The 13,742-nt window shown below is 39.8% G+C and overlaps 1 protein-coding gene across 1 annotated transcript in view; it reads left to right on the top strand.

Moving 5' to 3' along the window:
• Positions 1-13,742, top strand: part of alk (ALK receptor tyrosine kinase) — a 481,244-nt gene that overhangs the window by 39,544 nt on the left and 427,958 nt on the right. The window contains exon 2 of the mRNA XM_047821514.1: positions 10,538-10,607. The gene's annotated coding sequence lies outside the window, so the exon portion shown is untranslated. The remainder of the gene's footprint in view (positions 1-10,537; positions 10,608-13,742) is intronic.

The following is a 13,742-nucleotide window of genomic DNA, read 5'->3' as shown; positions in this document are numbered from 1 at the left end:
GTTTTTCCTTTCTACTCTCTCGCTTGTTTTGGATTCAAATCTAGATCTGGATTTCTTGTAAAAAAAAAACGATACAATACAATATACGAGATACAATACTAGAAAACGACGATCAAATACTTATGATGAGATCATACATCAGTTCGAATCGCATATGTACATTAGATTTAAAGCAGCTTTTGCTATTTATATGACATGTACTCTAATATATACTGTATATGGGCGTATTTTTCACATTAAGACCCACTACCCAAAAAAGACGTGCATTCCTGAGGGTGGTGAGCTCAACGTGGAAACCCATTAGGAGTGAGTAGTGTGGAAGGGATGTTGGAGAACACGCTCCTAGCAATAAAACCTTATGACTCACATTAGGGGAGAAAGATGAAGTACTGGGACAGAAGGAAATGGGATTATGATCTGCCCCAAAGGCAAATGAATACCTAGGAGAACTTACGCTTGCTCAAGGATGGCTCAGGCACAGTGGGCGATGAGAAGAAAATACTTCCTTTTCCTGTCCTCGCTCTCAACCACCTCCTACCCCTTCCCCTCTGCTCTCTGTCTGGCAGAAAAAGAAAATAATAAGGGAAAAAAGAAAGATAACAGTAGTAAAGAACACTCTATCTCTCAAAGCTTTCACTTATGCTTCTGATCATTAGAAGCCGTTGTGGATAAATTGACACGCTGAGAGGAAAAAAAAGACTTATCCAGATGTTGATGAAGAAGATGAAGAAGATGTTGCTGATCCTATCATTTCCACTGCTTAAAAGTGAAAGTGTCAGAGACAGACAGAGAAAGATAGAGATTCTTCTTGCTTGAGTATGCTGACAAGTCGATGTTCTTATTTAACCCTTTCAGTTCCCCGATGTTCCTCAGTCTTGTATACCTGTTCTATCAGGTACTGAATAGTGTATTCATTCATTCATCTTGAGGAAGAATTGATACTAGTCAAGGTGATCCCCAGTCTAGGATGACTGTAAACTTAGAGAATATTAATTTTACAGAAGTTCTTTCATAATCATGATTAATGATCACCTTACAGCTCTAGGGTTGGGGGTTTGATTTCTGCTTCTTCCGTGTGTGTGTGTATGTGTGTGTTTGTGGGGTTTGTTTTTTTACATAGCCTGCGGAGTCTACTCTGGGTATATATGTTTTCTTCCCCAGTTTAAAAACATGTTTCCTAGGCTGATTGGCATCTCTAAACTGTCTTTAGTGTGAATATGTGTGAGTGTGCGTGATTTTGTCCTGCTATATACCCTGCCTTGTGCCCAGAGTCTCCTGTTGTAGTCTCTAGCTTTCCTGTGACTCAATAGAATAAGGAGTGTAGAGAATACATGGATGGATGGATGGATGGATGGATGGATGGATGGATGGATGGATGGATGGATGGATGGATGGATGATGAGTAGAAAATAATGCATGCTAAAATTTACATCAGAGGAAGGTCGGTAACCTTTATGTAAATGCTGTGGCAAAAAATGTTTGATTTTTCTATGACTTTTTAAAAATAAAAGTGATGCAAATTATTGAGAATTGTTTTGCTTTTTTGCAGTTATTCAGCTATTAAACTTCCACTATTAAGCTAGTAAGCTATTCAGCTATTAAGCTACTAAGCTATTAAGCTATTCAGCTATTAAACTGCCACTGTTGGGCCCTTGAGCAAGGCCCTCAACCCTCCCTGCTCCACAGGCACTGTATCATAGCTGCCCCTGCACTCTGACCCCAACCTCCTCAGTTGGGGTATGTGAAGAAAAGAATTCCACTGTGCTGTAATGTATATGTGGCGATAATAAAGGCTTCTATGCCCCCCGTTTCATTTCGTTTCAAACTCTATCTGTGCTCTGATCAACACCAGCACTGCAGCCTATCAAGGTGACCTTTTATTATTTGACCATCCCAGGGCTCGGATTCGGCACACACCAAGGTCTGAACAAATTCTATCTCAAAAACCTTAATACAAACTTTTACTATAAGCAGTAGGCCATAATGCCAGACAACAGAAAAAAAGAATCCAGAAACAGTTCAAGAGCTTCGGTTAATATTCACATCCAACATCAGAATTGGGAAAACAATCTCAGTGATCTCTGTGACTTTATCCTTTGCGTTTCTGACTGTGCTAGACAGGCTGCTTTGAGTATTTCAGAAATCTCTTGGGATTTTCATGATCAACAGTCTGTAGTGGTCTCACAGCATTCTCCAGGGAGCAGCAGTTCCGTGGGCGGACAAAATGACTTGCTAATGAAAGAGGTCAAGCTGACAGAAAGGCTTACACCAGCTTAAATTTACACCGCTTACAACTGTGATGAGCAGAAAAGCATCTCAGAGTGACACACGAGATGTTACATTTACAGAATTTGGCAGGCGACCCTTATCTAGAGCAACTGACATTTATCGTATTTGGATAACTGAGAAATTGAGGGTTAGGAGCCTTGCACACAAGCCCAGCCGGCAGCTCGGTGGTCCTGGGATTCAAACTCACAACTATCCAAGCAGAAGCCCATCACCGTGACCACTTAGTTACCACTTTCCTGGATACTAAACCATGTTAAACCTTTTGAGAAGAATTTGAGTTAAAACATTAGAGGCTCACTTTGGGTTAAATTCCAGTTAGTCAAGAACAGGAGTCTGAGACTACACTGGGAACCAAACCTAGAAAATGTACTATACTGTATATTAAAATTTACTGAATATGGAATATGTATGGGGGACACGGTGGCTTAGTGGTTAGCACGTTCGCCTCACACCTCCAGGGTTGGGAGTTCGATTCCCGCCTCAGCCTTGTGTGTGTGGAGTTTGCATGTTCTCCCCGTGCCTCGGGGGTTTCCTCCGGGTACCCCGGGTTCCTCCCCCGGTCCAAAGACATGCATGGTAGGTTGATTGGCATCTCTGGAAAATTGTCCGTAGTGTGTGATTGCATCAGCGAATGAGAGTGAGATAGGCACAGGCTCTCTGTGACCCGAGGTAGTTCAGATAAGCGGTATAGAATGAATGGATGAATGAATGAATGAATGAATGAATGAATGAATGAATGAATGAATGGAATATATATATGGAAAATATACAGTATATCGTCTTGCTCAATGTATTGAGTATTTTCCCCAGAGGCCAAAAATGTAATTGTCTTTGTCATGTCAGGCTTCACATTGTTTTATACACAGTATAATATATTTGAAGGAAAAAACAAAACAAATGTTTCAAAGTAAATTGTGAGTCTGGTTCATTTCAAGGATTCTTCCTCATGCCATCTCAGGGAGTTTTTCCTTGCCACCGTTGCCTCTGGCTTGCTCAACAGAGAGAAAAACAAACCTCGCACCCTGAAAGTCAACAGTGTCCTGACTCATTTTATATCAGACTTGTTTAATTCATTTGTTTATACTGATTGTAAATATATACGAATCTGTCGGAATAACGGAACGCTATTGTATTGGTAAAAATGGTCGATGCCACCTATGCTATTTGTTTGTATATCTTTCTTATTATAGTCATTCACTAAAAATGAATAAAACAGCTTAACAGCTTAACATAGCAATAAGACACACATAATAGGTATTCGTAACAAATAAAAAGTCTACGCATGAATGTTACGTATAACTTAGGGCAGCTATTGAATGGTAACGATAATAAAAAAAAAAAAAAAAGGCAGAATCGGATGTATTCCGAAAAAACCCCCAAAAAAACGGGTAAGCCGGTCTCATCTGGCACGGCTCGAAGTTATATAGTTGAGCTGCACGAGCGAAATGAGAGCCAGGTCTTCTTGTTCTTTTCAGCTGTTGGAAGCTATTTACTGTATCTTGCTCTTGTTAGCAAAGTGCCGGCACCATTTGGAGAAGTGTGGAACAGGAGGTGGGATGAATACAAAGCACATGGCTTTAAAGCTTACAGTGGTTGTTACTAGGAGACAACAAGAAAACGAGGGTGCTCGGGGGCTGAAAAAATGAGACTGAAGTTTCAGTGGACTGAGAAGGAAAAATTTGGGTTTGCGCACACACGGGGAAGACGTTTTGTGTTTTCCAAATGAGATTTGGGAAGAATTTTTTAACGAATGCGGCTTAAAATAAACAGGGAAACAATTTTGCGCTTCAGGAGAGGTGTCACGATGTATCACATCACATAAAGAGCTGAAGCATTCATGCTTACAAAGCGGGTGGAAGGCATGAAATGAAGCTGTGTGTGTGTGTGTGTATTTGCGGGTGTGTGTGTGTGTGTGTGTGTGTGTGTCTCAAGGGAAGGTTTGCGTTTCTTCAGCCTAAATTACTGCTTTGTCGATATAAATTACCAAAAGCTTGGCTTGTTTATGCTCTAAAAGATATTTCACAGCATGTAGTCATTTTTGACACATAAATAAACACAGACATCTTCGTTTACAGCCAGTGGATGTGAACTGGTCAAGTTGCAGTTATGCTCGATTTGCCCACGGCACACTGAACAGATAACACGCTCTCACCATGATACTGGAATCGGATTTATACAAGTACGCAAATTTATTAACGAAACTGAATCAGGCAGTAATGTTTGAGGTTTATCTTTGTGTGTGTGTGTGTGTGTGTGTGTGTGTGTGTGTGTGTGTGTGTGTGTGTGTGTGTGTTGGGGGGGAAAAAAATTGATGACAGTTCCAGGATTGTGGGTGTTGCATATTAAACACATATAGCTCTTGATAACATACAGCGTGGGTCAATTAGTGCATGAAAAAAAAATCCATGTCAATAAAATCATCATGACCATTGATTTTAACGTCGCCAGACAGAAACTGTCTGTTTTCTTAATCAAAGTTGCTCTGGTGAGCACAATATTGCACAATATTCATAGAAAATAAATATATCTCTAGAAAAGTTCCAAAAAAGACAAAAACAATTGTTTATATCCTTAAAGGTGGGGTGCACAATGTTTGAAAGCCAATGTTGACATTTGAAATCACCTAAACAAACACGCCCCTATACCAAATGGGTGTCACCCCTGTTTTGATAGCTCCGCCCCACACATACATACATAACCCAGGCACTATTATTGCGGAACCTGCTGGGGCAGCTGACCGAGGGGATACTTTTTATCAATAAATGAACTCAATGAGTAATACTATGGTAATACAGGTCAAATGTGTTTTTGTAGTACTGTGTGTTGTACCGTGAAAGGTTTAGCTTCATATCACACGGAAGACGACGTTCAACACCTAGAACCCGAGGCAGCGGTAACGGCAGGTATCCGCCATGTCAATCTTTCATTCGCTTTCTGCTTCTGTCAGACATGCGTACTGAACACTTTCTCCGCTGCATATTGACAAGACACGCTCCTTTCTGCTAATTGGCTACACGTTGGTTTTGTTAGTCGGCCCGACTCTGTTTTCTGAAGCATTTTTCAAACATCGTGCACACCACCTTTAAAGTAAGTGCTAATATCACACCCATTTCTGCTGTCTGTGACACTCCAAGTGCTCGTCTTTATACTGTATTTCCAATATCTCCCACTTTGACAAAGATTCTCTCCGTTTAATGTTTAAATCATTTAAAGAATGTTATTGTTATTCTTTTTAACTTTTTAAACTAAAAATTGCCCACTATGTCACTTTACGAACCACATACTTTGTTTAAAGTTTACTTGTTATTGTTATTTTAATTGATTAGAGCACTTTAATATTCCTGCATGGTATTTTGCTCGTGTTCAATGTTTACAGCTACTTTATGTATTACATAAGAGCTGTGTCAGGGTGCGGTGTACAACATATATAGATCCTAAAAGCACTCTTGAAACTTAAAACTTGCAATTGAAGCGGTGACCTTAAAAAAACCTAAGCACCAGTTAAGTGAAATGTGAGTGTAATATGTACATTTCCAGCTCTTGAGCACTGCACAAACAGCATGGTAGATCTGATAATTTTTTTAAACTGACATTTAGCTTAAGTGACAAGTGAGCTAATTTTGTGGCTGTTTTTCAGACTGCAGTCACTTTTGCTTACATATCAACGTTGTGAGGCTGTAAGTAGTGAAGCGAAGACCAAATTTAGAAAGTTAGCTTGGCAGAAACACTGAGAATTTTATGTTACATAATAGCACCAAATGTTTCGGGTGTAGACATTTAGATGTGTAACACCAGAGGTGGACAGCTTAGTAGCTGGAATGGCTAAGACAAGCAGCTTTTACATGCATTTCATTTTTAGTTTGTAATTCTCTGGTGGAGATTCAATAACCAGAGAAAGAAAAATAATCCTACTCTATATTGACTTTCAGAAACTTCTCTGATCATTACAGTGATGTCATGCATCTTTATCGAGTCAAAGTCAAGAAGCTCTTATTGTAATTTTAACCATATATAGCTGATGCAATACATAGTAAAATAAGACAAAGTTTTGGACCCAAGGGACCCTGGTGCAACATAAAAAACACAGAGCTAAGGACTTAAAGTAAGTTGTCCTATCCACATAAAGTGCATCGTGTGCAAACTAATACAAACAGTGTGAGACAAAAGACTGTGCAGACAGACAATACAAAAGCTCTACAGGACAGATACACAAAATAGCACAAACCAGTGTGCATTCTGTGTATTATGCAATATGTTGTACAAATACAGAGGATTCTAAACAAAGAGGGTTCAAGCAAACATATATAGACTTATGTAATAGAAGCAGTTGGATGGGGTATTGAAGTGTGGTGTGCAAAACAACAATTGAGTGAGTGTTTGAAATGGTTTGGGCAGTGTTGGAACAAATGGTTAAGGAACTGGGTTGTTGCTTGGAGGAGCAGGGGTTCAGACCCCAGTCCTGAGAAGCTACCACCGTTGGGCCCTTGAGCAAGGCCCTTAACCCTCTCTGCTCCAGGGGAACTGTATCATGTCTGACCCTGTGCTCTGATCCCAACCTCCAAAGTTAGGATATGCATAGAAAGAATTTCACTGTCCTGCAATGCATACTGTATGTGACAATATAAAGTCTGCTATGCTATAGAATATGTTCTATATTGTCGAGTGTGTTTTCTTGATGCATTAGCCATAACAAGATCGGGTTAAAGGTGTTATTTAATTTTAATGTGGATTCATGACAGTTAAACTGTTCTAAAATGTTTTTAGACAAATCTATGAATGAAAAAATGAAAAATATGAAAAAAAAACCCCTGCAAATAAATAAATGTCATATAAAGTAACCCCTACATGCTCTGATCTGTTCACAGTCACCTCAAAAGAAAGTAAATATGCAATCTATGCATCTCCAAGCTGAAATGTTGGTCAATAACCTGCTGACATTTTGTCATGCCATCATGCAAACACGATGTTCTCCTTTAGAAATTTAATAATAGCTAGCTGTGTGTTAGCTATCACATCATAGGTAATCGCTTTACATTCGATTCGACTTGTTAACTTTGTCATTTAATGATGCAGGGAACTGAAACTTTGGACTGGGAAAGACTTTTCATGGCACATTGGATGCTAAGCTAATGAATGCATGATTTGTTAACAATGGACAATGACTAAAACAGAAAGGCATGACATATGACATGTTGCTTCCATTTGGTCACTTCCTTGGAAAATCATGTACATTTACACAGATCCTACTGTTCTTCACATGTGAAAAATGAACATGATCATGTGTGGAAACATATACACACGTGGTATATACAAGAACATGTCTATAAGCCACATGAGGAAATTTCTCACATTGCGACTTTTTCATGAGGAAGTAAACAATACTTCCTTTTTTGTTTTCAGCAGTGTTTCCTGACTTGCCTACTTGGTTTTTATCCATTTTGTTGTTCTTTATGCACATTTGTGACATTGCTGCTCTTGAAATGATGAATAAAATCCAAACGGAGGTTTGATGGGTCAAAAATGATGTTTAGTTTCAGACGTCAGATTTCATGGGGTTTTTTTTTGTGTTTGTTTGTTTTTGTTTTTCTCATATTTTTTAGTGTTTGGACTGCAGAAAATCTTTCCTGTGCAAATAAGAGAATGATTATACTAATGCAGAACATCTGAAGAGTCGGCTGATGGAGGTTGTAGAGCAGTTGGCAGAAACTGTGCTTATGAAAGAGTTTTAAAGTTATGGATCTGTGTACTACATTCACAATTATGCTCTGAATACCCTCCCCCCACCCCCCCTACTGACCTTTCCTGTCTATTTCTCTTCTTTGTCCTATTTTACTGTGGCTCAAAGCTACTTAACACATTCCGTCCACTCAGCATCTTTTAGTTTAGTTAGAATTCAGTGACCTTCAGCGTTGCATTTGCATTCGTAGTCTCAACGATTATAAGACGTACAACTTCTTAGAATATTCATCCAACTGCATTCATAAAGATGTATCTTGGTCTGTAGGTTTTAATATTGTTATATTATTATTGCAACAACAAGTTATTAAAAACTGCTCTGTGTATATGTTTGGGTACAAGATACAATCTATTCAGGAATATAGGATGATTTGGGAAAACCCTTCAAATGGCTGAAATATTGCTATTTTCTACTAAATACTATTATAAAAACTACAGACTTACCAGAATTTTTCTCTCATGCATGTATTTCAAGACCCACATTAAACATATACCTATTATTGTCAGGTGCCTCTGTAGGAACAGAATCCGGACACAAAAGCAGTGATAGAATTAACTAAATTTTTTTTTAAGGTTTTATTAACTAAATTACAAAGCAACAAACACAAGAAAACACTAGTTGAAAAGTGAGCGACTAAAATACAAAACAAGAGGCAAGAAAACCAAAAAATGGACAAGGACACAGCAAGAGTGAGTGAGAGTGAGTGAGAGTAAGAGTGGAATAAAAAAGGCAGTGGGTATAAATAGGGGAGGTAATTAGTGAAACATAAGGATCTTTTGGAGGTTGGGATGTGAGCACAGGGTCAGCCATGATACATGAGCAGAGCGAGTTAAGGGTCCTTGCTCAAGGGCCCAACAGTGATAGCTTGGCAGTGCTGGGGCTTGATCTCTAATCTTCCAATCAAAACCACAACCACTTGAGCCACCACTGCCTCCAGAAGGGTACAGCACCTGGAATTTCCAGGTGGTCTCTCATTTAAGCCCTAACCAGGTCCAATCCTGCTTACCTTCCAAGATTGGGTCGTATGGCTATAAACAACAGGGCAGAGGAGCGGGTAGGGCAAACATAAAACAAACAAAAGCACATGGTACAAGACATAAACAATAAATCCCTGCCGGAATGCCCCCTGGTGTTCTGACAAGGAATTGTCCAAGCAATAATGACTTCCTGCTTTTTATAATGTTGTTTCCCTTCCTAAATGCATTCCCCTACACTGGTGGTTAGTTTTTATTTATACGAGTGTGTGCACCAGGGGGCATGGTGGCTTAGTGGTTTGCACGTTTGCCTCACACCTCCAAGGTCGGGGTTCAATTCTCACCTCTGCTTTGTGTGTGGAGTTTGCATGTTCTCCCCGTGCCTCGGGGGCTTCCTCCGGGTACTCCGGTTTCCTCCCAAGGTCCAAAGACATGCATGGTAGGTTGATTGGCATCTCTGGAAAATTGTCCATAGTGTGTGAGTGTGTGGGTGAATGAGAGTGTGTGTGCCCTGTGATGGGTTGGCACTCCGTCCAGGGTGTATCCTGCCTCGATGCCCGATGACGCCTGAGATAGACACAGGCTCCCCGTGACCCGAGAAGTTCGGATAAGCGGTAGAAAATGAGTGAGAGTGAGTGAGAGAGTGTGTGCACCTGTATTGTTAGCATTTGTTTCTTCATTTGTTGCTGCTTTTGTATCTTATTTTGTTGGTCTAAGCTGTGAATAGCTCTGCAAGTCATGCTTTTGACCTCAACCATGTTTCCTGTGTTACAGACAATGTATGTTAAGCTTGCCAGCGTTCTGGTTATGGCAACGTGTATTTGCCTTGCCTATTATTTTTCACATGTTATCCGCACCAATAACCCACACATGTTTTGCCTCATCAACTCATGTATCACAGTAGCAATTCAAAATCTGCTTAAAAGTAAAAAGATAGAGATTTCCATGGTGACTGATCTGAAGGAGACCTTTTTACAGCTGGTATATTGATTAGGCCTTAACAATTGATCATGAACTTGAACTTTGTGAACCATTGTGTAAAGAACCTCACACTTAGCTAGCAACGTCTTTAGGCAGTTTGCCTGTTTTTAGCAGTGCATTTATCAAACTGTCCTCTTACACAACAAGATTGGTGCAGAAAGTTAGCAGTTGGATCAAAAAAAAAAATATTAAACACCGTCTTAGTGAACTTTTACATGGTAATGCTTTCCTTAGGTTGATGTTACTGGCAGTAAAACATTTTTTTGGTAGTTTGCCACATTTCCGGTACAGCAACAGGTTTTCTTGGACTGTCTTCCTCAGACAAATCCTCACATTCTCTTCTTTAAGAGGCTTAAAGAAATCTCTCAGTGGAAGAACATTTTTCAAAGGGAAAAATGATACCTTTTTTACTGTAACTATACAATACACTTACCGTGTGCGACATTGCCTGATAATTCACCTGCTTTCTATTTATTCTGCGTATACGTTTTATAATGAATGCTATGTGTTCTACTTTTCCTGCAAACGATCTCTATATATTTGGGATGTTTTACAGATTACCATTTATTTTCATGAGAGTGGGGATATCAATATGGGGAGCCATTATCGAGGATTTAAATTGAAAGGTAAGATTCATCTTTTATATCGCATAATGCATGTTTTTTTAATGTATAGCAACTTCTGTATTTGATGTTTGATTGTACTTACTGTTTAAGCAGCTCTGTTTGCTGCAGTAATTACCAGAAAGCCACATTCTGTGATACAAGACAGAGATGCAGTATCATCAATCAAAAGTAGGAGCGTAAAGTAAGCTCTGCTGATGGTACAATCATTTCACAATAAACACACAGTTGTGTTAATTAACGTAGCACCGCAAAAACATTTCTTATCCTTTTAAAGGCATATTACTGTACATAATTGAGGCAGAAACATATTTACATAACGCACTTAGCATATTGTCAAACGATGTTGTCCGACATTCTGATATCAACATCTTAGGGGTCACCACAGCATGCTATCCCCGGCATCCTCTACCCTCGCACGACTTAACATCATGTCCTCAATTAAAACATCCATATATCTCCTCTTTGTCCTTTCTCTTGACCTCTTACCTGGCAGCTCCATCTCCAACATAAATCTACCAATATAACCATCTCCCTCCTCTGTACATGTCCAAACTATCTCAATCTATCCTCTCTGACCTTGTCCCCAAAACAGCCAACCTGAGCTGTCCCTCTGATGTGCTCGTCCCTAATCCTGTCCATCCTCGTCACTCCTAAAGAGAACCTCAACATCCTCATCTCTGCTACCTCCGTCTCTGCCTCACTGCTACAGTCTCTAACCCATACAGCATAGCTGGGTTTACTACTGTCTTCTACACCTTACCTTTGATTCTTACTGACACTCTGCTGTCAAACAACACTCCTGACACTTTTCTCCACCCACTCACATCTTCACCTCTTTTCCACATTCTGATATCAACATATCCTACTCATTTTCATATAAAACTAAAATTTACATAACGAAGCTCTCTTCGTGGTAATGTCTTATCGCATCATTATGTTTGGGATCATCTACTAAATGCCATGTGCATGGGGCACAGATTGGAACACAGTAGGACTGAAAAGGAAAACAAGGTAGGTAGAAAAGAGATACATTTATTAATATATAAATAATTCATTCATCATTAGAAATGTCTTTATCCTGGTCACTGGATGGAACCCCAGCGCACCATTCACACATACACCATTTACACGTTGGCGTTCTGTTCACTATGAGTTTGTCTGTTGATTTGGATTGGTTTTGACTTGTGTTAAATATATAAGCCTTAAACATCCGCCTCTTATCAAACCAAATCATTATATATGCATCATAAAGAGATGCATGAATATTTTATAAAGATAATCCTTAACAGCAGGACGCTGAATAGTGTCAACTGTTTGTGTTAATTCTCTCACTCACTCATTTTCTACCGCTTATCCGAACTTCTCGGGTCACGGGGAGCCTGTGCCTATCTCAGGCGTCAGCGGGCATCGAGGCAGGATACACCCTAGACGGAGTGCCAACCCATCACAGGGCACACACACACTCTCATTCACTCACACAATCACACACTGCGGACAATTTTCCAGAGATGGCAATCAACCTACCGTGCATGTCTTTGGAGCGGGGGAGGAAACCGGAGTACCCGAAGGAAATCCCCGAGGCACGAGGAGAACATGCAAACTCCACAAACACAAAGCGGAGGCAGGAATCAAACCCCGACCCTGGAGGTGTGAGGCGAACGTGCTGTTTGTGTTAATTGTTCTTAATATTCTTTCATGAATTTATCATTGAATTTGTGTGTTTGATTAAATTACACTAAGGAGTATCTAGTTGCCAAGTCAGCAATCTAGCTTCACTGATATGTAATCACACATTTTTCACTTCAAGTCTCTAGTCGCTGTACTTTAAAGCTGTCAGTAGCCGTTTCTACTAGTGGTTGCCAAAGTAATAACGTTTGGCATAACGATGGCATAACTAGCGTTCCAAATGCCGCTAAAACGAAACATTCAGGATGACGATTTGATGTTTGTATACAAAAAAAAATATATATGCATTATATCATTCAAGATAAGGAGAAGCAGTGTGTGATCTTTGCCACATATCATATGCGCTCTACTGTCTTCACTACCATCCGTAGTTGCTGCAATTTTTTGAAACGCCGATCTGGACACGCCCACATCTAGACACCAACAATCACCAGGTTTCATTATTGTACCATGTTTCTGTGTCACATGTTTAGAAGAAGAAGCCATGTTCGATTACAATGGAATTCAAATCATGTCCCAGATTTGAAATTTGAGGTCAGAGCACAGGGCAGCTTGCTAACTTGGCTATGCTGGGGCTTGAACCCCGACCAACAAAACACTGCCCACTAGTTTGTTTCCCGCTATCCATCACAACATATGTACATCACTTTATCCACAGGACATCTGTATGCAATCTTTTCACCTCTTGCTCAAGAAGCAGCATGGCAATAACCAGAAAGAAATTGCCCAGATTTCTTTTAGTTACAGATTCCAGCTCGTCCTAGTGAATGAGCAGACGGTCCAGCTCTGGGATGGACACTCTTAAACGTATTAATCTCAAACTGAGATCTGTTTATAATAATAGAGTTTAATACGTTCTGTAAGCATTTTGTGCACAGATGAAAAAGGAGTGATTTTTATAAGATTATAAGGATTATCAAATTGAAAATCTGGTATGCCGTGCTCATAGAACTAATGCTGCCTTTAGGGAAGCAGAGGTCCCTTACTTCATCTTCACCTTGCATGTGAAATGATTCAGCGATATAATTCAAAATTTACTAGCCTTTTTCAGTCACCCAAAACTCCCAAACCACCAATAAATTCTGGTAATAAGCTTCATGGTATTCTGAAGAAGGCACAAAAGAGATTATTGTGGAACAAAACATACAAGGTGTGGGAGATGTGAGACTACATTTTTTTTTAAACGTATCCTGGGTCCCATAACTACACGGAAAGCTATGTTCAATATTCAGAGTGATATGATTAATTCTAGTCAACACGGAGCTCCCGTGGAGGAAACTGATGATACATCATCACGAGAGATGGCTTCCTGTTCTGCCTTTAGCAGCAGAATCATTTTCAGCCAGCGTCCTTCTAGCTTGCACCGATAGTTCATCCTTTTCTCTTTAAACAGCAGTGTGGCTCACTCGTCCAATTCAGGATAGGAGAGGAGAGGAGATGAAACCTTTG

This window comes from Tachysurus fulvidraco, chromosome 12 (assembly GCF_022655615.1).
Source record: "Tachysurus fulvidraco isolate hzauxx_2018 chromosome 12, HZAU_PFXX_2.0, whole genome shotgun sequence".
In the NCBI taxonomy this organism is placed as follows: Eukaryota; Metazoa; Chordata; class Actinopteri; order Siluriformes; family Bagridae; genus Tachysurus; species Tachysurus fulvidraco.
Note: the sequence above shows the minus strand (reverse complement) of the source record. Positions and strands in the feature narration are given on the sequence as shown.